Genomic DNA, 21566 nt, shown 5'->3' with positions numbered 1-21566 from the left:
TAATATTTTTGCTTCCTCCTCATCAAAGTATTTGATTACCATTTGATGGTCAGAAACCTTTTGCCTCTCACTGTTGTATCCTTTGCAAAGAAAAAGTTGAGTTCAAGACCTGCCCCAGAATTCATGCCTACTTTCTAGCTCCTTTTGAGAGGTCGAGGGGTGTTAAGAGTAGCACATAGCCTACAGAGGGCATACACATAAGTGATACCAAATGGAATGTAAACTGTTTCTGAAATGTCTAAGAGCACCTCTGATGTGGAGCACAGTTCTAAGAATTAGGGCATGCTATTCCTCTACAGTTCTTTGCTGTGGAAGAAATGGACAAGTCAGTGGATTAATTATGTAAAACTTGTATTTAGTTTTGCTTCCCATTAATGATGAGGATAGCATGCATGGGAATTTATTTTTACATTCAGGATTTCTTACAATTAGCCTATTTTACCAAAGTTAAGATTCAGTCCATTCTCCATCTGACTTTTCTGTTCTTATCAGCAATCCTGACACTTTACTGATGAGATATAAATATGAAATGGAAGACTCTACAAGCTCAAGTGCAGCAAAAGAGCTTTTTATAGGGCTATTTTCCCCCTTAAGCTGTTCTGTTCTGCCTACCCTAAAAAACAAGCAAGCACCAGAAGAGAAGAATTAACAGCAAACAAAATGATATAAAGGGAGACATTTTTCACCTGTCCTTTTTAGAGGGGTAATTGAAAGAGACAGAAGTCAACTAAATTTAGTACACTAAACCAATGTACAGTGCTGTGAGTTCCTCAACCTAATGGATCAAATACAGTTCTTGAAATCCTTCCCATTGCAAATGCAAGGAGAGAGAATAAAAAGAGGCTTTGTTTTCAGAGTTGTTATTCAGTTAACTGTAAAATAATTTCCAAAGATAAAAAGATGTCCTTAATGCTTTACACAATGTGGATTCAGGTTGGAATCTTTTTGTTCTGCAAAAAGTTTTCATCACCAGAATCTCTTTTCTTCCTTGTTCAGGCATTTAAAACCCACATTCAGACCTGTCAAGTCTTACACTTGGAGAATGAGACTCATTCAGTTGATTCCTGTCTCACATGTTTCTATAGATAGCCTGGATATCAGAGAGCAGATTCGCTTTACAACAAAGTTAATCTAATGGGTTCATGGGGTCAGTAGCACAGTCCTGCTTCCTTTTGCTGCGCCCTAGTTACGTGTTCCTGCCCCCTTTACTGTGCCAGTGTTGCTCATTCGAGCCTGTGGTGAGCTGGCTAAACCTGCGGAGTGTACATCCCTTTTTTTAAACAGGGGTCGGGGTGGTGGTGGTGCTTGTTTTCAGAAGGAAATTTTAAAGCCCCTTTTTATCTAAGAAATAAATATTTTTCCCTGGCCCGTAATACTTTAATGTCATCTGTTACTGGAGTGGATGTGAATCATTCAGGTACTGGCCAAAAGTAGTTGTTGGGCAGCTCTGAATACATGTTTTGTCCTAAGAGCCCTACACTCTCTGAGAAATTCCCTTCTGCCTTCAGACAGTAGAGAATTAGCCATATACCTGATCAAGCTGCACCATTGCCCCTCATCACTGGTATTTTCCTATTGAGAAATACACATCATAAGTTGCATGTGAAAGTCAATTATGGAAAGCAAACTTACGCAGGCCGAAAGAAGAAATGAAATCCCCTCAATTACCTCCATTTTCTGGCATTGCTTCTAGTACTGGAGCCTCAAGCATCACTAGGTGTTGTCACTCTCAGCATGGCACTTGCACCACACTTTGCTGCTCTTCTGCTAAGCAGGTCACAGGGTTAACTCCAGAATGTCCATTTCAAGCTATTAACTTTGTAATCAGAAGTGTTGGGGGAATATGATGAACTGGTTTAGAAAAATTTCCAGGGCTGTCAAGATGCACTTGGCTTGCCCCATGACTCCAAGAGACATGCAGTGGAAGCTGAATGATTGGGAGGGACAAATTGGAACCAGTTTGCTTCTAGGCTACCCTGTATGGGTTCTTGTATTATAATAAATGTATGCTTATGTGGGTAACTGGCTAGCTGAAAAGGGTCACATAGACATAGTCCAGCTGGCTGGACAAAAATGCACATCACTCTCAGCTTATCTGAAGTAAAGCAAAAGTTACACAATAACAGGAAGACTGCGGTGGGAAAAGAATGTTGCAGGTGGGAACAGATAACTACAGAAGAGAAACTAGGGGCGGGCTTGGTATTTAGGCAACTAACCAATAATGAGCTTAACTTTTGTAATATGTATGAGCTAATTATAACAAGGCATAAAAGGTGACTGTAAGGCACAATAAACGAAGTCTGCTGATCACTCATATTGAGTGACTGTGTCTTCCCTCCATCGCGACATGCTTATACGTTGGGTGGATTTGATTTTTTATGAAATGGATTACCAGTAAGTCTATGAGGTGGTCATGACATTATCTTTTACTGTAACATTGAAAGGAAACAAAATACATATCCTTTCACAGAAAAGCAGTGGTCCCCAGGAAAGTCTTTTTGTGTTGGAAGGATAATGAGATCCTTCAGAATTTTAGGCCTTCACCTGAAATGTGCATGCCTGAAGCTTTGTGTGTTATAATTATGAAGGGAAGGCATTCTTCCCACAAGTGTACTACCTGTTTGAGAGAAAGAGAAATTACAAAGAATGTGGAGTGTAAAATCAGTCTTGATATTTTAAATAGTATTGACCAGGGACTCTATAAAGATTTCCATGGACTGCTTGATAGAGTAGAAAGAGACAATAGAGAATTTTCTGCATGCTGGCTTTGCAGAAACATGTTCTATATTTGAGTGTTTTATTGAGTGCAGCAACAGAGTATACAAAACATTTGGGATCAATAATGATTTCGTACATCTTTCTTCCAAAGTTCCTAAGCTATTTTTCAAACATTGAGCCTTATGGCCTTAGGAGGAGGAACTCATATCTAGGTCCCAGGTACCCTCTTCCTTTTAAAGGCAGGGAAACGGGACCAGCAACACTGTTCATATTGCGCAGCACTACATGCTAAGTCAAGTGGTAAACTGCATATGAAATCCCCACCCAGCACATGCCACTTCATCTCCTGGTCCTTCATACAAGTCCTGAAAAGCATTTGTTCCTTGTTCACTGACCAGCTAAATTATTTAGGAGCAAAGTTAATGCCCTGTGGAGGCCTTGTGGAGTAAAACAGCCTCAGTCTGTTCAGTCAAAGCTAAGGAGCTATCTGTAGTGGAAGTTATACAGATTCTTCTCTAAACTCCCTTTATCTGCCACAAATATGTGTGGGTATGTCCTGCATTATTTCTCTTGGTCAGTTGCTCTTAAATACCAGGGGTTGCATTGAACTCATCATGTGGCCTCCCCTGGGCTGGGAATTACATTAATCACCCTAAGATAGTAAATGTATGTGCTGCATCAACCAAGCATTCACGTGGCTGACAATTTCCCTTTACAAAAGCCCTTTAACAGTTAAAATATAATTACCTGGACAGACATGAGATGATTGACTGACTAGGTTGTATCATCACCTTAACTGTAATTCTAGGACTCCGCTAGTGTTATGAAGGGCAGAAATTAGCACATTTCTGCCTCTTTATCTGAGGGAAACTTCCTAATGCTTACAGCAGGGTGCTGGGAGTCAGCATGGTGCTGGTTTCAGTGTCTGCCTCTGTTGCTGAGACTGGATTTGGTTTGGAGCTTTTCTCAACTCTCTTTAAGAAACAGGGAAAACTCATAGTCTGTTTCCAATAACTTTGTACTTTATAGTGCAAAAGCAAATTCTGATTCTTTAATTATTTGCAACAATAAGTGCAATCTCTCTCATTACATTCTTGAAACCTTCCTCTTTGTATGAGCATGGACATTGAGCTGGTATATATTTTCTTTGCATTTTGAGGATCTAGTCTTTTCAAAATGATAGCTATTATTTTATAGGAAGCTGCTAGTACATCATTAATAAAAGATCAGGTATGTTTACCTTTCAAAATATTTGTTTAAAATTTTTCAGTTTTCTAGTAATTCTATGATTGCAATCAGTTCATAAGTTTGTGGGAAGAATTCTAACTATATATTCATAGAGGATGTTTTCTCAAAAAGGGAAATAACAATGCTCAGCATAAGGTTAAAAAGCAATAAAGGTCTTCCGTTGTTTTTACAAGTCTGATTTAAATGAAAGGTGTTTTGTAATGCTAGTAAAAATAGCTGTGCTTCATTTTCTGAGGGTGGTGAGGGGAGACAAAACTGGTGCCTACACATTCAAAAATTTCAAGGGGGAAATTAGATTGTCAGGAAAGGGTTTGAAATGGATGCTCAGGTATTGTAAGGAGCGAAAACGACAGTGTCCAGCATTCCTAGATCTGGCAGTGTTGAATACAGATTCTTTGGAGTAGACATTCCATGCTCTTTTGTATTAATTGTAATTAACTCCTTACATAAATGTGTTCTGTCTCTATCTCCTCACTGCTTCCTGTAGCAGCGTGGAAAGAAGTTGACCTTTCGTGTTACCTTAATAGCTGTATATGCAAAATCCCCACTGCTTGCTGGACTGCCTGCTTGAAGCCAGCTATGGCCTACCATCAAAAATTATTTATCAGGTTTCAAGAGCCTTTATAGTGAGGTGGTAAAACCAGTAGAGCCACAATATTACTGTAGTGTAGCCCATATAGGGGCTAAGGTACAAACATGCGAGGTGAGTTTTTTTCAGAAAAAGACTTCTAATGCAACTGCCAGGTACTCACAGAGCAGAGTGTGTCACTGTGTATGATTTTGCCTAAGGACAGAGCAAGGGTGGGAGCAGGAGGACCCACTGACAAGTAGCCCAGGGATGTTTGGGGTGGGATGTGGGACCAAAGCTGAGACTAAACATAAATTCTGCATCCGAGAGTAGATGGGCACTTGCTGATGCTCCATTCTCCCACCCCCCAGTGGAGTCTGCCACGATTCAGGCACAGCAAGGCCAGGGTTAAGTGATGCCAAGGGCCCTCCCACCTGGCAGAGGAAGACTGTGGTAATGGCACATGAGGCTGCTGGAGGCTAGAGGGTGGGCCAGCCCTGTAACTCAGGCTTATCATCATGTGCAAAGCAGCGCGGGCTGTAGAGGGGCCAGGGGTGTGTGAGATCTGGGGTGGCACTGAGGGATGACAGCCTGCGTGTCCATTCAGACAGCTGTGGGGCTCTGCAGGAGTGTGCTGCCTGGAATCGGGTGAATTAAGTGGTTGCAGTGAGGCTGTCAGGAATTTGTTGTTGTAGGAAAACTTTGTTTTTAACACATGGAAGAAATCCTCCTCACCTGGGTTACAGCTTCCACTTAGCTCCACCTGCAAGTCCATTAAGGCACTTGAAACTTCCCAGTATTTTGGTACACAGCTCAGGCCCCATAAACACACACCAGACCTTCATCACAGCTCTGGCTGAGAGACTGCCAAACTTTTTAAAACTTTATAAAGCTATAAACATATATGAACCATATATGTACACTGGAAACAATCCAGATGCAAAAATCATCTGAGAAGGCACGTGGTAAACACAGTGTCAGTTACTTTTTTATTACATAAAAGCTACAGGTTTTCCTCGGAACTGCAGAGCTCTGACCACAGTGAATTTGGCAAGCAGGCTGGCATGGCTTAAGGCAGACCTATTTCTGTGCTGGAGAAGTGATTTCACAGGTATCTGGGGGATTTGAGGGAGAGGTAGAGGAGTATCCCCTGTTAGCTAGAAGTGGCTCCATGTATCTGAGCGCCCCTTGAGATGTACCCAGTTTGAGCCTCCTTCTCCACAAGGAGCATTTACAAAAATGTAGCTGTGGGCCTTTGCCTGCATAAAGAAATTTCTGTCATTGCTGGACTACTCGCTGACCTTGTAGTCTTCTGTGCCACATTGCAGAAAAGCAGTGTGCTTATTTAATAAATCTTCACGTGTATTCAGGACTTAAAGCCAGGTCCCACCAATAAACCACAGGCCTCGACTGACTCCAGTGGGGACCAGTGGTGTAGTGGAAAGACCTTTCAGTAAGCTGAGAAGAGCCCAGAGCGGGGGTCAGGGCCGAGTGGTTGTACTGACGGGAGTCTACATAAAGCTGTAGAGATGTGCCACGAGTCGGGTCTGCAGAGAACTCCACTTGCAGCCAGTTTGTGGCAACGAAGAAGAGGAATTTTGCTAGCAAGTAGGTAAGAAAGGAGCTACAAACTGTTTTCAAAAGAAAAGCAAGCTTTAAGCAAGAGGTCTTAGTCTTCCGCCAGAAGGAAGAGGGCTCGGTACTGGGTTGGCCCAAGGCCTCAGGCCGGGCTGCGCCCCCCTGGCACGGCGCAGTAAGGGGGCACACAGCTGCAGTCAGGAGCTTCTCACAGGCCTGGACCTGTCACGGTTTGAAGGTGTGTTTTTAAAAGAATATTTGTGCTCTCAATTAACCTTCTCAGCTTCTTGCTTCTCTGTTGCGTTACCTCTGAAAGGGTTAACAGGGGAAGGAGCTACACAGCTGAGAGACTTCAGAGGGAAGGGGGCCCCAGGGCTGGGAAGGGCTGTGCCCCCCAGGAGGGCCTGGGCAGAGGTGGGGCTCTGCCAGCTGGGTCACTCATCTGGGAGTATGGTTCAGAGGCCCCAGGCCAGAAAGAATAACCGACTGCTCGTCCCGTACCCCCTCCTTTTGCCTTTTCAGTGGCGCTAGGGACCTGTTGAAGCCCTGGAGACTGAGGGGTGTCAGCGCAGAAGCCCGTGGGCTGAGCGACGCCATAGGCGGGCAGCATCAGAGGCCTTTCAGCCTTACCCCGCACACATCCATGGAAGAGCTCCTTCTCTGAGGCCCTCTGCACCCTCCCTGTGCCATGGGTCCCGCCACCCTGCCATCGGCCCAGGACACCGTGTGGGAGAGCCAGGCTCATGGGGGGACTGCTGCGCCCACAGCCCCTGCCAGCTGCTCACTGGTCCCTTGGCAAGCACTGCTGTTCTGGAGCTAGTTTGGGGGGTTTGGGTTTTTTTTTTCTTTTGTCTTCAAATGCCTTCAAAAGATAATTACAAGGAGTTGGGGCCATTCGCTCAAGTTACTTTTAATCCTCACAGTGGTTATAATGAAGTGAGTACTGCACATCCATTTTACTAAAATAGAGTACAAGAACACACTTGACTTTCTCTCTGCAGACGAAAAAGGACAGATCGTTAAGAAAACAGATTTCCTTTGGAAGAGCTGCAGACTGAGTCTTTTAGACCAGCTGAGATCTTCGGTAAAGGGCTTTTGGATGCTTCCTTTCCCCCCGTTTGGTGCTGATCCCAGCATCATTGCAGGTTTTATCTCAAAGCAGACGGGCTTACTTCCACAAGAACACCAGTAAAAGCGTGCTAGTGAATAGGAGAGACGTCCATAAGAGAAAAGGAGGTAGAAACATCCCTTACCATGAACAAACACTTTTCTGAAGATTTCCACTTTGTAATACTGGCAGGTGCCATTCCCTCATGGTTCAGGTGAGTGTTGGGGATTTGGGTGTTTAGGTGCTGGCTGGCTTGCCTCAAGCTGAGTGCCCAAGGTACTGGTAGAGGACAGATGTTTTCACATTCAGATCCTCCTTTCCCAGTTCTTTACTGCTCAGAAGTGGCAGCACACACGCAGATGCACACTCACTCACTATTTCCTGAAAAATTGGCTTCTCGGAGCTGCTCTTGAGGGAAGCGTTGTCGTGCAGACTCTTACAGAGGAACCAATGACAGGGATTTAAATCAAGCCCTTCCTGTGTGTCGGAAGAGTACGTAACTCCCTATCCAGAGTGCATTTTGAAGCTGAGATTACATTGCAGCTTTCAAGCTAGATATGTTTTATATAAAATAATTATGCGGTCTTGTGTTTAAGATACTCACTCAAGTTTCAGCCTTTGGTCTAGGAAATGCTTATTTCCCAAAGTGGAACAATGTCACTAGGAGAGATTCATACCTCAAATAGCCTTATTGCTTCAGGGCTGGGGTGCTGTCCTAGGAGACTGAAAACAGGGCTGTTCCATTCCAAGTGATCTACCCAAGCATTGCAATTTGTGAATAGAAGTCAGAGGTGACAATGGGGCAGGTTGGCATCAGCACTTTTGTAACAATTTAGACTTTCATTTTCTCTGCTCTTTTTTTTTTTTTTTTTTTTTTAAGGGGGGGGGAGGGAAGTTACCAAAATGATTCATTTCAACCCAAACAAAATGCAGTGATTTTATCTTTGCTACAGAAAACACAAAAATATATTTGGTTCGGATGCATTTGATTTTTGTCTATTTCTTCTTTTGTTTTGGTTCACCTGGTAAATAATATTCTCAAATATGATTAGAGGAGTCTATGCAGAGATTCATTGAGCAGAAACTGGTTCATAATTTCATAAATCTTTGCTCAATTTACTTGGAATTGTCTGTCAAAGCTTTGATTGACACGACAACATTATGATGCATTTTTGTCCATGGTGACTCATCCAACATCCTTTGCTAGGATGGAAGAGAATTACATTGCTTTTTCATATCTACTGAGGGGTACAAACACCAGGAAGGGATAGGGATAAATTACTAATATGCATGAATCTTTTGCTTTTGTGTCATCCTGCCATCCATCATGTCTTTCCCCAAGTTTCTTAATGTCAGGACTCACTAGGATGAAAGTATTAAGTTAAAGGTAACTGGGGATTGAAGCTCTTGCATCACCTTAACACAAAAGCACCACTGATAAGGTTTTGCTTCACTGTTCTGCAATTCAAGGGGACTTTGAAGTCCACATATGTAAATGACCTAAGTAAACTCTGAATGACCACTAAAAATAAACCTGTTTGCCATTTATTATTTTATAGCACTACTGAATATGTTTGTTACTTCAGAGATGTGAAAAGAGAAGACCTCATCCTTAGTTGTCTCTGCAGAGCATTTGCAGACAAAGAAGTCAGCATGCACTGGTACGATCCTTGTTATAATCATACTACTACTCCACTACATTTTCAGAGTAATGAAACATATTCTCCTTTTGGAATTATGGGATTCAATCCTTTGCCCTGTGTTAAACAGATAGTAGCTCAGACTAAGTGATTTTAGTAATCCTTCATCCCTTAAAAAATGTTAACCAAATCTACTACTACGAGTTACAAAAAATGCCATGGCTGTATTAAGGTGTTTCACAAAAGAACTTTTGAACTCTGGATTATAATGAAAAGCTCATTCAGAAAAGAGCAAAATAGTTAATTTTGCAGTGAGAGTGAAACACGTTCTTTGAATTTCCCAAAGAAGGTTTTCCTGTGGTAAACTCAGCCAGGTGAGATCTCAGGAGGAACAGTAACCAGAAAGTGATTCCTGTGATGTTTAGACTTGCAGTTTGCTGTTTTGAAATGTGCCACATAAACTGACTGACAAAAATGTTTATTTTCAATTAGGTGTCACTGATGGAGCATCTGTACTTCTTTGAGAGGGTGCAGTGCACTCCAGTCTTTCACTGTTATGTTCTGCCACCGTTAATTCAGAAGTCAGTGCTGATTTCTGCTTCACGTTCTCCTATGGCAGCCTTAAATGTCTTTAATTTGCCATGACACAAGATAGGTATCAGTCTATTTTCTTTCCTTTCTCACTGTATCCCAACTTGAACTGAGCTTTTGGAGGGCTCACCCCGTGCTTCCCTTATTATCACATTTAAGGCATCCAGGTGGGGAGACAGAATGGAATAAGACACCAGCCCTCCATCTGTTAAAAAACAAGAAAAAAAAGAGAAATGAAATACAAGGTTTTATTGTTCTTTAAGTAAGAACAGATACATTCTGTATGTCAAGGCCAAACTATATGCTATTAAATCTATCCTTTGAAGTCTTCCATTGGGCTGACCAAGGATAGATGGTAAACTGTTACCATTTGATATGGGTGGGATTAGGTCAAGTCAAAGTTCAAGTTTGAATGTAACAGTGAGAGTCTCAGTTCAAATGTATTAGTTTATATAATGAATAGCACATAGTCAGCATCTTTGCTACTGTTCTGCTAGTGGGGAGATTCATTTAGCCACAGATCTCCACACTCTTTAGAAGTCTAAAATGGCAACACGTATCTGTTCTAACTTAGTATCTGAATATCAATACAATCTTTATTCTTTTGGAGAAGAAAAGAATTTAGGTCTAGGATGTACTGGCCTAAAATATAAGACAATTATTTTTTGATGCATTTTCATCAATTGCCTCTGTGTTTCTGTTTTCTTTGCATATTTGCCAAACGCCTATCACATGAATTTATCAGGACATTTAAACTTTTGAAGATACTTCAAGGACAAAATGCTTAAAAGTTTTTATGATGGCTGGATGAAAAGTGGGATGATGCAAAAAACAAGGGTTCCTTTTGTCACTTTTCACTAAGCTTGTAGAATGTAAGTTATACAGAGATATTATAAAATGGCACATAAGCATAGCGTCTTAACCATAAAGGAAAATGTGTGTCAAGGTAACACAGTTGATTTGTAACACATCTGTAGCGAGAATGATGTTGCTGTCTGCTGGGAGAGGGAGGGAAGAGAGTAAGACATTCTGCCCCTCTACCCCTTGCCCTTAACATATTCTTATCATGTCTGAGACATATATATATATTTTTAACCTAGGAATAAGGAGATTGAGGTCAAATCTCTATTCTGTGTGCTACTTTTTAAATCCCCAGAGAATCTGTCCTTTTTTGAGTAAAACGGTGAGTCTAGCCTATAGCAGGTCAGGGAAAGGCTGCTGAGTACTTCCTTCCCTTCAGTTTCTCCTGCCCTTTTCGACTGTGGCACTGAAGGCCGCTGCTGCTTGGGAGCCCCCATCTCTAATACAACAGCCCAACATTCTTGTTGAAGCTGAGTAAGCTTGGTTTTGGCTGGCTAACGACTATGAAGTTGTTCTCCTGAAGTAAGAAGTGGAGTCATAGTATACTACCATGTGTGGGTGAGTGTCCCGTAATCCAGGGGAAAAGTGTGTCTGAGCTCCAGCAACAGCAAACTAGTTGTCTGATACAACAGTTGAAGGGCAAGTCTCGCGTTTCCCCTGTTCCAGCCCTGCAGTCCTGCTACTTCCTTTGCTATTTGGTGAGCACAAGGGCCGTTGAGCTGACTGGACTGACCAAATAGTGAGTCTCCCCTTGAAAAAGACCATCATAGTCATAGTCATAGAGCAAACACCCTAAAAATCATTCTTCTTGTTTAAGTTTTACAAGAAATATATATACATATATATAAATACAAAGAAATATTTAAAGAACTGTATAGATCTGTGCTAGAAAACCTAGGACATCTACTTACAGGTAGTACAGTAGAACTCCTTCTTACTGATTCAAAACAATCCATCCAAAACACAAGTTGAGGAAAAACTTGTGCTGTTTTTGACTCAGTTACTGTACTCTGTCAGCAGCACATTGCTGGAGACAGAAGAGAAGAATTAATGTCTTCTGGAAGAATACAGTGTCCAAAAGAAACGCAAACACAGCATCACTAAATTTGCACCCCAATCTAGAATGTTAACTGTGTCCTCAGCAGCGTCAAAACAGGTTTGCAAATGCATGAAATTTATAACTATTACATGTACTGTTGCGATGACATAACAAAAATAAAAGGCATACCCAGTGACTAATGTTCACTCTGATTGAATACTTATTTCCATTGAATTTTAAACTCACTAGGTGAAAATCTTGCTCAACAACTTTTTTTTTTTTTCTGGAAAGGATCCCTTTAGCAAGTGTTGTGACCACCCCTTAAATGGTTTTCAGTTCATTGGTCCCCCCAAAGAGTTCTCCAGTTAAGCTCATTCTATTATGCACGTGTGAAATAGGTTTTTTTTCTAGCCTGAAGTTTTCTTTTAACCTAAATGTAGATAGCTTAAATTGATATCACCTAGGCTCTTTTACCTTTATGCTACTCTCCAATAGCCATGATGTTTTGTTTGCCTGTCAGATGGGTGAAGTGTGTGGTTGTAGAATAGTAGTGCTTTTTTGTCTGTGGGGCACGAAAACAAGGGCGTATTGGAACCCTGCAGTTACAGGTCTGAACGTTAAAGCTTGATCTGTTCATTTAATGGCAGCATTTAATCCTGGCACAGAAAGGCAATTCTGAAGTGCCTGCGTAGGTGATAGTTCAGTTGAGTAGCTTAGCAGCAGGCTACTTCTAGATCTAACAAAAAAGAGTGAACAGAATAGTGATTTGAATTTGAAAAAAAAAGGGGCGGACACACACCAGAATACAGCAATATTATCCAGAAATCCTGTGTCTTTGCATCTCACGTACATTCTCATTGTTTCTTCACTCCTTTCCTGTTTGCATAGGTGAAATGGATCAGCACTTCATCTGGCAAGTTGTTTTTCATCCCTTCCTCCTGAAGGGGAGGCAACTCCCTGAAACTCCTGGAGAGCAGACAGAGATAAGGAGCATTAGATGCGGGAGCTGGAGCAGTACCAGAAGACTGAGGCCTACGAAGTCTTTAGCAGGAGAGCACAAGACAGACAAAAAGGCAAATCACACAGACAAGGTATTGAATGGGACAAAAAGATGGGCCTGGAACAACACAAGATTCCCAGCTGGTTGTGCAGACTGACGCTCGTTTACAGCCTTTGATGTAAAGGCTTGTTAAAACGTGGATGCTCATCTCAGGGAGCTCATCTGTGGACATGAAACAGAACATTTTTCTTCCGGCAGATCCAGGTTTCATAAACATGACATATACACTAGAAACAGCAATTGTCATCAGCAGCAACCAAACCCTTGTTAATTGTTCTCCATTGTTATGTTATTGCTTGTAAAGAAAATGTGTTTTGAATTCAGAAATTTAAAGTGCTGAAGCAGCTAAGTGGCAGAACCAGGCCTCATCCCTAGTATAGCCCTAATCCAAGGCTGGTTTAACACCCAGTCCAGTTAATCAGTGGGAGAACAGAGAAACAACAGATGATCACCTTGTGCACACAGGTGCTTGCAGAAATGCAGGTGTTTCTAGAGAAATCAGTAGATGTGAATAGGAATTGCTTGTTCAAAGACTAAGTGTGCTTGAAGGAGTGTGTGAGTTAAAGCAGGCAGAGATCACGATCCGAGGAGGAGCCTGGAACCGAGGCAGAGACTGGAACCGAATAGATCAATCAGCTGGGACAGGGTCAGGTGATGGATTTGCAGAACTGACAAGACCAAAGGAAACTTCTAAAAACTTCAGACGTTGACTAATGATTTGATAAGTGTATCTAAGCCGTGCTGTATCCCTTTGCTCTCTGCCACTCGCTGGGGTGGTGGCCCAGCTCTGAGTGGCGATTAAAGCAAACCAATTATAACAAAGTTGTGATTATACCAAACCAATGCTGCCAGCAACTAGGTGAGATCACCTGATGAGACTTGGACATGGGTAATTCCAGACACAGAGCTGAAAGTGCTCTTGCGTTTAAATTTAAAAAATCGCATACTGGTGAGGAAGGTAATGAATTCGGTAAGAATGGAAAGTACACCCAGCACTGAAAGGGAGGCACCCCTTGCTGAGGTTTTAGAGAACTGGGAAAAGATACCCCTGGCACAGGCTTTGCTGAAATGAAAATTCATTATTTTGTGCCAGGAGGAATGGCCATTCCTGACTCGTACTAGAGGAGGACCCATGGATGTGTGGCCTCCTAGAGGAACTTCTAAGCCTCATAAACCAAAAAATTTGAGAATAATTTTAGAAGACTTTGGCAGCCAGGATATTGATTATTGGTATATACGGTATAACTGGGCACAGCAAAAATGTAAATCACCTAGAAGAAGGGTCCTAGCTAATGCAACTGCAAATTATTTTTTTTTATTTGTTAGTTGTTTAACTTAATTCTCACCCTCACATACCCTTCCCCTGAGTTGTTTGCCTCAGTATCATGTTTGGAGAGATTCTGTGGATTAGTTAATAAATGTTAACTAGTTATTTTGCCCCTTCCAAATCTTTCATCTTTGTGCATTACGTGCCCAAAATGTGGGTGAAAGGACAGGATAGAGACTTTTCTATTCTAATGTACTTTATAGGCTTTCTTTCCAACTAATCACCACCAACAGAGAGAGGAACAAACTCCAAAGCAGGGAACATCTTGAGATTTGCCTGTGGCACACTGTGAGCTCACAGGAATAACTTAATTGCCACTCATCCTCTTGGCTTCACACTACTACTACAGCAGTCTCTGGAGAACACTGTTTTCTTATGGTACATACGCACAGCTGTTCCAGTGCTTCTCTCTCCCCAGATCAGCATGTCCCTGACATCAAGTTAGTTTCAGTTTCCCTTCTGGAATTTGACTACTATTAATTAAACAAGGACCTCACAGATGAAGACAGACTACAAGAAGGAGTGTCAAATGCATCTATCAAAAAAAAAAAACCCCAAGCCACTTTCTTGTAGAACTTTAGTTCCTTCATGTTTTAGTCACCAGGAATCAGTGTGGGATGGCACACAACGTATAGTCTAAAGCAGTAAGCATAATGCCTTCAAAGACACCATGTACTCCCAGAGGAGTACAATGTCACTTTCCTGACTCACAAGGGAGAAAATGAATTGTGGCTGCTGAACATCCAGCCTTCAGAAAAAGACGGAATGCAGCACCAGCCTGCGGACGGGGCTGGCTGACTGGAGGGACGCGTGCTGCTCTCTGTACACGAGGCCAGCCAGCTCTCCCCAGCCAGCTGCATGCAGCTGTGCAACACAGGAGAAAACCAGAAGCACTCCAGAGATGAAAACAGCAAATGGATGAAAATTTGTGATCCTATCCCAAAAAATCTGAGTAGGTAAGGCATACTTCAAGGACAAAACTCCATGCTTTTGCTTCGTTGAGAACTCACTGTTCCTTCATCTCCCCTCCTCGGGCTTCTGCTCAGCGTTTCCAGCAGGATCAGAGGGCTCATTCTGCAGCTGCCGAACCTGGGACAGCTCCTCCGCCCAACGTGGGTTATTCACTGACTGTCAAGTTCCACCACCGAACGAGCTCATCTGACAAAGCCCGAACAGCAAAACCCTTGAACCGTCGATGCCCTGCCTGGCAGCCACCCTGACAGCGGCAGCTGCATTTTACCCGAAAGAAGCCTCCTGCAGCATGTGCGCTCCCGTGAGGGGCCCGTTCTCTCTAATCCCCCCCGGAGCAGTCTCCCCCCGTGCCCGGCCGACCCCCCCCTGCGCGGGGGCTCCGCAGGCGCCGCTCCCTGCCCGCACCGGGGCTACCGGCACCCGCGCCAAGGCAGCGCCCGGCGCACCGGGCCCGGCTGAGCCGTCACGGCAGGGCCGGGGGCGGGGGGGGCTGCGGGCCCGGCTGCGGGGGAGGGGCTGGGGCGGGGGGCAGCTGCGCGGGGCGAGCGGGGCCGCGGCAGGCTCGGGGGGGCTCTGGGGAGGCGCCAGCCGCCGCCCCCCCGGCTCTCGGGACCCCCGGGCCGCCCCCCCGGGGCGCGGCGGAAGGAGCCCCCCCTCGGCCCGCTCGCCCCCCGCGCCGCGCCGGCAGCCCGGGCCCCGCCGCTCCGGCCCGCAGCGCCGCCAGCCCCCGGCACGGCCCGGGCAGCGCGGCCGCAGCCCAGTGCCGGCAGCCGGCACCGCCCGGCGCTCCCGGCACAGCGCGGCCGCCCCCCGGCAGCGCAGCCCCCGGCCCCCCGCGCAGCCCCGCGCCCCCCAGCGCGGCTCCGGCCCCGCTCCCCGCCCCGGCCCGGGCCCCGCCGCCCCCCCGGCGCTCTCCCCCGCGCCCGCCGCTCGCCGCCCCGGCCCCCGCTCACCTGCCCCGGCGCGGCCGCGGCCCGGCGGCGCTCAGCGGCCGCTCCGCTCCCCGCCCCGGCCCCGCCGCCGGCAGCCGCCCCGCTACAGGGAGGGGCCGCCGCCGCCGGCCCCGCTGCCCGCCCCGGGGTCCCCCCGCCCCGGCCCTCAGCCGGAGCCCCGCGGGGAAAGGGGCCCTGGCCCGACCCCTCCCCCGGGCTCCTCGCAGCCCCTCGCCCGGCGCCGGGGGGTTACTCGGGGCACGGGGAGCGAGCCCCGGGAGCGAGCCCCGGGAGCGAGCCCGCTGCGGGGCTGGGGGCCCCCGCGCCCCCCCTGCCCCGGGACGCCTCGGCCGGCGTTCCCCGAGCCGCGCTCGCCGTTCCGGGGGGCTCTGCGACGCTCCCCTCCGTGCCCGCGCCGGGACGGGCTCCCCAGGGCACGGACCCCCCCGGCATGTGGGCACATGAAGGAGACCCCAGCGGGGCGCGGAGGGGCTGGGGCGGGTGCGGGGCGGGTGCGGGGCAGGGGGCAGCTGAGCTGAAGGGGGAGCCGGGAGCCAGGTGAACTCCTGAAATCCCCGTGGGGCCGCGGGACAAGGTGGCACCGTCATCGCAATCCAGGCTCACCGACCCCAAAAGGGGGGTCCTAATACCTGCTGGTCATGCAGGAGGTATTGAGGATGCCTTTTCAGGGTGGCCCGAAGCACGCCCTTGCCGAACCAACAAAGCTAAAGAAGTAACCAAAGTACTATTACAAGAAAGAGTACAGAGATTTGGGGTTCCAGCAGTAATCTCATCCGATTGGGGGCCACACTTCATTGAAAAAGTCATTCTGCAAGTTATTAAATTTTTAGGAATAGACTGGCAGTTACACACCCCATATAATCCACAAGCAAGTGGTCAAGTGGAAAATGAACCACCTAATTAAGCCGCAAATTGTAAAACCTGGACAGGAGGCTGGTTTATCTTGGCCTCAGTCATTGCCTCTGACGCGCCTGAGAATTAGAACCAAGCCCAGAGCTAAAGAAGGGCTAAGTTCTTTTGAGATATTGTATAGGAGACCTTATAGTATACAAACAGGAGCAGAGCGTCAGCCCGAGTTGAGAATGAAGTACTTACTGATTATGGAAGAAGCATGCAGAAACAGCTTCGAGACGTAGTTTTAGGAACTGGAGCTCCAGGTCTTGATGGACCTGTGCATAACATGGAGCCAGGAGATTATGTATGTGTCAGACCTCTTTCAGGTTCACCTCTGGAACAGAAGTGGGAAGGTCCTTTCCAAATACTGCTTACATCCCATACCGCAGTCAGAGTTAAGGAACAAGCATCCTGGATCCGCCACACCAGAGCGAAGGCAGCCCCTAAGTCACAATGGAAATCAACACCTACCAGACCTCTGCGGCTTCGGATCCAACGGAAAGACCATTGATTGTTTGTATGTTAACAATGTTCTGTACAGTAGGAACTCATTCTTGGGACCAGAATCTGTTTGTACAATTAACCCATAATGTAACGAATGCTTTGAATCTGGCAGATTGCTGGGTATGTTCAGCATTTTCCAGAGGTAGTAGAGAATTTCCATTATATGGTGTAATGGTATCACAGGCAAATTGGAGCTGGCCATTTAATCATAAAGGATTTGGTTGTTACAAATCTCCAGATAGTACAGCAGGACCCTGATATGAAGTACAGAAATCAGGAAATTCTACGATAATTAGAGGGAATGATGGGAATGAATGCTCCACTGACAGGATGGCTCAGTTTAAACTATACTGCTCTGAATTGGAGTGTATGTGGCCCGCCAATTCTAACACCAACTAATACAAAAGGAAAATATAGTATTACCCTGAAATGTGGGAAAGTGCATCTAGATATGCTCGCTAATCAGACCTATAGCTGCTTACATCAAGGATTATGGTGGTTATGTGGAGATGGCAGGGCCAGGAAAAGACTACCTAACTGACGGCAAGGTGAATCTGGGGTAGGATACCAGTTCCCCAAGGCAGGATATTTAATCATTCGCATCCTCCACCAGGTGTTTTGAGATCCCCATGGAAATTGGTTAAATGAGGAACTAATAACCCCCTGATGACCCAAAAGCCCCTCAGCATTCCATAGTTTTGCAAGACGGCATCTTCCTTCATTAGGGGTGAGTTAGAAAAAGCAATAATAAATATCTCTGCCACAATAGAACAAATGGAAAAACTCACCATAGGCGCTGTACAGGGAGTCCAACAAAGTTTCTTCATTAAGAAATGTAGTACTTCAAAACTGAACGGGTCTGAACAGACTTTTAGCAAAAGAAAGAGGATTGTGTATGGTTATTAATCAGACTTGCTGTGTCTATGTTAACCAAGAAAAACGTATTGAAACGGATTTGCAACAAATTTGGATAACCCCCAAAATACTACATCAAGTATCCCTAGATGACACTTCCTTTGGATTTTCTGACCTCTGGGAAAAGTTTACTTCTTGCCTACCTCATTTTATGTGGCTGAAGCAGCCCTTTGTTGTAGTTATCATAATTATTGTATTAGAATTATTGATTTGTATTACGTTACGATGCTTTCTGTGCATGTGAAAAAAAAATGATAGCAGTTATGAAGAATGGAAGAAACAAGGGCTAAGACAAAGGCTAGAAGATGGGAAATATTTTACCAGAATCCATACTAAGAATGGTATTGTTTAAGCAAAAGAATTTGCTAAGGGAAAAGAAAAGGGGGGGACTTGATGCGAGACAGCGCGGTGCCCCCCGAAAGCCGGGCTGCAGGCAGGAGCCGCCCCGGGGCCAGCAGCCGTCGGCAGGCGGGCAGGAGCCTCCCTGCCTGCAGAGAAGGGCTGGGGCTCGGCCCGCTCAGCGCCTCGGGGGGCAGCCAGGGCAGGGGGAGCTGAGCCCCACCGGCGTGGGAATACGGAGCCTGCTGGCAAGGGCCTGCGAGCTGCTGGAAGAAAACAGGCTGCTGAAGGGGTAAGGCTCAAGGACACCAGGGTACAATCACTGTGGTAGGGGGAGATCCCGACCTCCTACTCAAATGGGCCCCCCGAAGAGAGTGAATCCCCCCGCTCGGGGAGCACGGGGAGTAAATTTAAAATGAACTCTACCTTTAAATTGAAGCAAGAATGCAACTAACCAATAATTAGCTCGTAGGTGTAGACTTTGGGCAGAACTAACCAACTTCACTGTGTAAATATGTATCGTGAGTAAAACTACGTGTGCAAGTCAGGAGGAGCGACCCCCCTTGCACCCGGCACCGCAATAAACACCTCCGCTTTATAACTTACCCTGGGTTACGGAGTTTAATTCCGCACGTCAGACGGAATAAGCAGCCTTTTTACTAAGCAGTTAGTTCTTCACCTACCATTTCCCCAGCTACTCTCTCACCTGAATACGCTCAAACATCGACCTGCAGTAAAACTCTTCTGCAGAGCCTCTGTGCCTGCTCTGCAGCCTCAGGATTTCAGGCAGGGAGAGCAGTTTGCTGCCGCTCCTCTCCTGCCCCTCCAGATGCCTTTGCTCCTGTGCTCACTGCCTGCTGCCCGGGGGGGATGGGGGCGGTGGGGGGGGTGGTGATGGCTCACTCCCACCCATTGCCCTGCAGGACAGAGAAATCCACCGCATTACAGACAGGGTTGGCCCGGCAAGTCTCTGCCTCCTCTTTCATGAGGTCAAGGGTATCGTATAGGAAGTTTTCACTGTATTAACATTTCTCTTAATACAGGAGATAGGACTTCAGTAAGTTCCATGCTACTGCCAATAGTGTTGCACTGCAATTAATTTGAGAGAAATCTCAAATAATATCCTGCAGTAGGAGAGAAATTATTTTAAAATTTGTTTTGATTATGCTCAACTTATTTATTCAAGATTTTGTCAGCAAGCAAGCATTGCTGTTTTTCAGTCTTTGACAAAGCGGAGCTCTCCTATTACCATTCCTCTGTCAGAACTCCAAGCAAGGATTACAAAGTTCGGGAGAGAAAAAATCCTTTAATAGACTGAACTGACAGGATTTTTTTGTGTGTATGTTTTCTCTTAAAATATAGATATACAGTGAAGGCCTGATGAAAAGGCATATAATAAAAGGATTACCAAAGTTAGCATGACATTCAAAAAACAATCAAACTCTTTTCTCTTTCTCTAAGCATTAGTTCATATAGTTGCAGTACTTTGAATAAAAATGGATCTTGACAATAGTCATACTATAAACAGTGGAAATGCTTATTATTTTTCTTGTGCTCACTGGAATCCGTATATAATACAAAACACTAACAGTCAGACCACAGAGGATGCCATTATGATTTGACATAATGAGTAACTGCTTTATCTGTCTTTGTCCAGGTGTTACTGTACAATACAAAATTTGCATGTGAGTCCAAAGAACAGCAGACGTTGATGTTGGGATGCTGCATATTCAGTTGTTCCACTTCAATAATGAGCTAAGTGGATGCCAGGAAGAATTTCTCCGGATAAAACCTTAAATTTACCAGAGGAGGGACCTAATTTGGCAGACTTTTAGTTACCACGCCTTATCCTTTGGTTTTTCCTGTGTTCCCAAAGCCTTGCTGATGTTACAGATTTTTTGTACTTGAACATGATTGTGAGCAAGAGTTGGCCATCAGGCCACAAATCAATAGGCAGTACTAATCAGAGCAAGAGTCAAGTTGAAGTTGGTTCAGTCAGATTAAGCTTGCTTTTTGCTTAGCATGGTAAATGTTGATCTGCATCGATCATCAAGTTGTGTTCAGCAATCCTCTCAATTCCTCAGGACCGCTACATTCAAACAGACTTTGTGCAGAAATCTTCAAACAAACCCAAAACCCCCAATCCAAACAAAACAAAACTTTCATCAGTTCCAACTCCCTAACGTTTGGAGATTGTGTTAAGATATTTTTAGATCTGTGGGTGAAAAATTGGCACAGTGGCGCAGAACATCATCACAGATGAATTATCTTATATGTCTGATTTATTATTTTTTTTTGTCTGCTTGCAATTTCAGATTTTCCGGAAAGGAAATTGGTTCAGTATGTCTTCCAAACATTCTTGCTGCTTGACACAGTGCTTTGCAAAGAATGATGAAAACACAGTCTATGCCATAGGAGGCAGATGATTAAAAAGAAAAGAAGCTTTGATCTGTTACTTCTGTGTCATTCAAGAGTAATACCACTGTAAATAGTACTAAGATGTTACAAAAGTGTATATGAAATCAGAATATGTTACAAATATCAGAGGTAGAGACATCAAAGAGCAATGAGAAAAAGGGAAAGAGATAAATGTAAAAAGAACTTTTGAGATAGACTAATGTTAGCACAAAGCAGATTAGTAGTTCTTAAGGTGGTGGGAGAAAAGATTCTGTTTAGTAGTATAGCATGTTCCAAAATAGAAATATTTTTGTGGCTACAATTTAAACTTGGTAAAATAGATTCATTAGAGCTATTTGTTCATCTATGTAAGTGCTTTGTGAGCCATGTAATTTTAAAAAAAGCTTGATATTAAATATATCTTGAACCTATGAGTTAGTAAGATCTATCCGATAAGTCACGTATACCTAATTGCATACCCGTAGTTTAAACCAAGCCTCATCATTGCTGTTGGGGCAATGCACAGGACCTTAACGAGCTGTAGGTGAAACCCCAGGATGAGTTGTGGAGTTTATGTTTGCTTTACAGAGTCCATGCTGACTACCCAAACATCCCAGCTATTTCTGCAAAGCGGTGTTGGGGTATGCTTCCAACAGAAACCAGCCTAATGGGTATTTTCTAGGGTAACAGAGAGAGCGGCGTGTACTAATCAGCTGCCACTTTCTGAAACTCACTATAGTTCAACAGCTACATTGGTAACTGATTCCAAATCTTCAGCTGCTGTTTCTGAAATGCTGAACTGCATTTCAGTCTTTTTCATCTTGTTAGCAGCTCCATCTTCATCATGGCACAGG

The 21566-nt window shown here is 44.9% G+C and overlaps 1 long non-coding RNA gene across 1 annotated transcript; it reads right to left on the bottom strand.

Moving 5' to 3' along the window:
- Positions 1–12279: 12279 nt before the first annotated feature.
- Positions 12280–15058, bottom strand: LOC119154670. Its single transcript, XR_005106517.1, has 2 exons — positions 14749–15058; positions 12280–12317 (listed from the first exon to the last, which is right to left on the bottom strand). It is a non-coding gene; the product is annotated as an uncharacterized LOC119154670 (long non-coding RNA).
- Between the last annotated feature and the right edge of the window lie 6508 nt (positions 15059–21566).

The sequence above is a fragment of the Falco rusticolus genome, chromosome 10, assembly GCF_015220075.1.
Source record: "Falco rusticolus isolate bFalRus1 chromosome 10, bFalRus1.pri, whole genome shotgun sequence".
Lineage (NCBI taxonomy): Eukaryota > Metazoa > Chordata > Aves > Falconiformes > Falconidae > Falco > Falco rusticolus.
Note: the sequence above shows the minus strand (reverse complement) of the source record. Positions and strands in the feature narration are given on the sequence as shown.